The sequence below is a fragment of the Nilaparvata lugens genome, unplaced genomic scaffold, assembly GCF_014356525.2.
Source record: "Nilaparvata lugens isolate BPH unplaced genomic scaffold, ASM1435652v1 scaffold3996, whole genome shotgun sequence".
NCBI lineage: Eukaryota > Metazoa > Arthropoda > Insecta > Hemiptera > Delphacidae > Nilaparvata > Nilaparvata lugens.
Window position 1 is genome coordinate 26,801 of NW_024090509.1, and position 5,084 is coordinate 31,884.

Below are 5,084 nucleotides of genomic sequence, written 5' to 3' on the forward strand. Positions count from 1 at the left end.
CATTAATATCATCATGAAACGCCTTCGAAATTTAAATAACTATTAGAATAAAATGTACATTACAATTTAACTTATCATTGTGCTTTTAAGAAAATAAGGTTGCAGCAGCAAGGAAACTCAAACACAGGACCATTAAAAATTAAAATTAAGCAAAGGAAATCAGAATAATAGTGAATGATGAAGTTATAATTTATTTTTGTCAAAGATTTACCTTCAAACTCATAGGCTTAAAATTACTAAAATTCCTGCATACAACATATTATCAATTGTATTTTTTATGCTTTATATTGAGTTAAACTTTGCAAAATATAACATTGTAAAAGTGGGAAAAAGTATTAAAATTAACTACATTGGGATATCTCTATTTAATACCTTGATTTTTTAGCCATGATTCAAAATGTTGACATAAAATATAAAAAAAAAATCATGCCCCCCCCCCAAAAATGTTGATGACGCAAATTGCGCCATGCCCCCCCCTTGTGGGCACCCCTGCCCCTGATTATCCGAAACAAACGTAAACTCGTAAAATATTACACCGGGTTGGCGAGCAGGCAGCAGATAATCGTTATCGCAGCGTTAGTCTCATCGACTGTTCTCAACGGCAGTCACTGCCAGACTGATGTGCGTCTGTGTACACGATATCTCATCTCCCAATTAACGGAATAACTTGAAATTTGGAACTTAAGTTCCTCACAATATAAGGATCCGACAAGAACAATTTCGATCAAATGCAATCCAATATGGCAGCTAAAATGGCGAAAATGTTGTCAAAAACAGGGTTTTTCGCGATTTCCTCGAAAACGGCTTGAACGATTTTGATTAAATTTATACCTAAAATAGTCATTGATAAGCTCTATCAACTGACACAAGTCCCATATCTGTGAAAATTTCAGGAGCTTCACCCCATCTATGCAAAGTTTGATTTTTGATTCCCAATTATCAGGCTTCAGATACAATTTAAACAAAAAAAATCGAGTGGAAGAGATTGAGCATGAAAATCTCTACAATTAATTCTCAGTAACATTTTCACCTAAAATTTAAAATAAGCTCGAAATTCGAGAAAATGTGATTATCCAATAATTATTGCAAACTGTTGACAACTGTTGATTCTATTAAATGATTCACTATGAAGAGATAGCAGACCTCGTATGTCTCCAGCGTTATTGTCCTGTCACCAGCTGACTCAGATCTTTGTTTATAAGTAGACTTGAGATTCGCGTGTACACTAGCGTCAGGTGATTAATTCTCATAACGGCAAGGGAAGTTGTGTGAGTGCGCCACACCAGATTTTTTTATTTCTATCTGATTCACAAAAATTTAATTCTAATAATAATGCGTGGTACGAACGACATCTAAACTTTGGTCGTAATGCTGTAAATTTAGAATATGAACGGAAAAATCAGCAGCAAGGAGATATTTCTTATTACCTACCTATTATTTTATAACCATCCATTCAATTTCCCAGCAAGCTGCATTCAACTACTGTATATATCTAAAAATACAAATATAAATACAATATATTATCACACCGTTTCACGCCATGCCCGATTCAGTGTGGGTGAGTTCTTCCTTCAAACCAAGAAACACCTAGATGCAAAATGCTGCATCGCGCCTCCTCAGTGTGCTTCCAGCTAAAGTTTGTCATGAGATGCATTAACTATTTGGCGGTAAGAAGTTCGCCGGGCCAGCTAGTACAAAATATTTCTTCACAAACATTCATTTTAACATGAAGTTTTTGCAAGGGATATCCCTATTACCGCATGGTATGAAAATAATAATGTTTATCTGTTGAAAAAATATAACACACATGTAGAATTCAAGAAAATAAATAACTTCAATGCATGAAATCGATAATTTTAATTCACATTCTTACAAAATCATGAATAATAAATAATCAAATAACATTATGAAGGGTAACAAATATTATAAAAAGATTCACTCACATTGATGTTCAAGGACGAAAGTATACTGAAAAATGTTTCAGTTGCAACCAAAAAACTTCGGTCACAGTATTTTATCATCCTTACTGAACAAATAAATTTTTAATTTCGTCAAGGTTAGAATGCCTTAGTAATGAATAGCTTTCAGCTTACCTACAACCAAGCATGAATTTCAGTTAGTTCATGTAATACAAATCGATCAACAAACATTACAGAATTAGTTATGTTAATTTCTTTTAGTTTAATGTATTATTATTTACACAATGAAAGTCGAAAATTGTTTGAAAATACAGATTCAGTAATTAGTATTATACACAGTGGATACAGTCATGATTAATCATTGTCCAGATAGTAAAAAATATTTTATTGTATTGTTTTTGCAAAATTCTCATTTTTTTCTAATTCACCCAACATGAGATAAATAGTTCATTATTGTTATTAACATTGATGATAAGGATACACTGAGAAGCTGTGTTGTAATATTTTAAGACCACTTCTGGAGTTGTTCAGCTGCATTGTGCATCATATTCTTCCATGAGCTCCGATAATACTCTACGACTAAATTCTGCCTGCGAAGAAAGAATAATATTTGTGAATTGATGAATATTGACCTAAATAAGAATTATATGCAAAATATTCCACATTATTTATTCAAAATTTTTAATATGGCAAGATGATCAATATTGCTCTTCGATGTCAATACTGCATGATCAATTTCAGAGTATTTCATCATGTTTTATGATATGAGGCTGTATTAAGTGTAATTCTCTTCGAATCATTTTAGTCTCTCATATATGTTTCTACTTCTATCTTGAAATTGATGGAGACTTGATATATCAGCCACTTACATTTGAATAGCCTGCTAATCTTAATCAGAAATTGATGAGGAGTCAAGCAAAATTTTCCAACTACTTTACAGCGGAAAATTTATCAGTAATATCACCTATATTCATGGTTTTTCTACAAGAAAATCAATACATATCACAAATTAATATCAAATTTGAATCTGCTATGTCGCTTCTTGACTTTTCTGTATAACTTTTCTAATTATTCATTATATACCGGTACGGTACTTCATGTGACTTTATATACCGTATGTATCGAAAGTGATCTATATGGAACTTAATTTCCAATTATTTTAATCTTTAATCTTCTCATTTCATTGGAGTATACAAGTGAATTTGTAATATTACTTCATTGGAAAAGTGTGTGAATTATTATTCATTCCAGTCTAAGGATATTGATGAATTTCCCACTTAAAAATTGCTATGGCTCAGTTATATACTAAATTTCAATGATTCTTTTGACAGAGTTGGAATAGTTCCTCACTCACTAAATAAAATTAAAGTACTTTCCATTTTTATCTATGACATATCAGAGAAAACTAAGTAAATTATCAAATCCATGAAGTTCATAATCCATAATATGTCATATTATACAACAATTACAGTACTTTCTATTTTTATCTATGACATTTCAGCGAAAACTGAGTAAATTATCAAATCCATGAAGATCATAATCCATAATATGTCATATTATACAACAATAGACAATGTGATATAATATTATATAATAGACAACAAATTAACAACTTTTGTTGCTCTACATTTGAGAACAGTAACTTGGTAGTTTTGTACAAAATAAAACACTTTATTGGTGTAAACGAGGCTTGATATGTTCTGATGTGTAGGTAATACCAGTATTATATGCTGCGCTTACACCAATGTTGTCAGCAGAACGTTTGCCACGAATGGTTTAATTCAAAAGTTGTAAATTTTCTGTCAAGAGAAAGTTGGCGTGGACTTGTAGAGGAAGAAAATTTTGTTGACTACTATCTCATTGTTTCCCAACACTGAGTGGGAAACAAAAGTGTTGTTGAAAACAAAAATTATCACAATTTGAATACAGAATGTGGCTGTGATTTTCAATAAATTGGCAACAAATTGCCACAATTTGTTGGAATCTCAAGTGACAACTTTGGTGTAAACGTAGCTCCAAAGATGTGAAAAGTTCAAATTCAGACATCTCAAAGCTATTAGAATTACTAGGTAGTTTCTTTATAATCATGACTTCATGAGGTACGTAGGCTACATGAAGCTATGATGAAAGCTTCATGGAATAATAATTTTAGACTCACCCATGGAATTATCTGGAAAAAGATTTGAGATGCTATTTTCAGTGAGTATCAGTGTCGACACAAGTTTCAGCACTGATTTCCACGTTCTGTGTGGTGTCAGCCATTTGAAACTCGTCTGGCACAGCTGAGTCAGCCCTTCTTCTCTTATACTCTTCACTGGCCAGCACATTCTGACAGAATAATTGCCGAAATACACATGCATAACAGGAGAGCAGAATCAGCATGACAATCACAACGAATGCCAAAATCGCCAGTACAACAAAGCCAATGTCTTCCTCTGCCATTGAGTTAGTTGGCTACCATTGATGTGGGATTGTGAGAATGTTAGTAGTCCTGGAAAAGAGAAACATAGATAAGAAATAAGACCATCGACAATGTTACAAGCAACGGATTTTTATTATTATTATTAAGAAAAATTTGTTTGGTGTAATGTGCGTTGGAATGCATGATATATAGTCTATAGCATTGAATCCAGCTTGTACATTTTGTTCAGCAAATGAATCCAATAACTGTTTCTTAATGAAGATAATAATCGTATACTATTTTTTTCATTAATGGGAAAAATAATCAGTGAGAGATGGGGGTTTCTATTTTATTAAGAATTATTTATATTGTGAATGAGTTAATAGATATATTACGCCCAATGAGACTTCTTCATGAACCTGTTATTCTGTTTTAGTCTTTCAAGTTAATATACATCTTTTTTGAAAATCAATACAAAATTTCTACCTCCATGAATATAGGGTAGCATCCACCTGATAAGCAGGAGGATGTTGTCTATATTGCCAAATGGAATAGAAATCGACACAAAAACATCATGATAACTATCATTTCATGATAGTAATGATATTTTGATAGCTACCGTACTAAATTACCAAGGAATAGAAATTAAATCTATAATTACCCTTTTTGAAAATTTTCACTCAGAACATGTTTCAACATAAATGCTATTTCAAGTGATCACTTGACATTCCCTGCTTATTCGATCTATTTAAGAAAAAATTCTA

The 5,084-nt window shown here is 32.0% G+C and overlaps 1 long non-coding RNA gene across 1 annotated transcript; it reads right to left on the minus strand.

Annotated features, from left to right (window-relative positions):
- Positions 1 to 1,842: 1,842 nt before the first annotated feature.
- LOC120355658 lies at positions 1,843 to 4,413 on the minus strand. The gene is made up of 2 exons (XR_005573703.1): positions 4,078 to 4,413; positions 1,843 to 2,509 (listed from the first exon to the last, which is right to left on the minus strand). It is a non-coding gene; the product is annotated as an uncharacterized LOC120355658 (long non-coding RNA).
- Between the last annotated feature and the right edge of the window lie 671 nt (positions 4,414 to 5,084).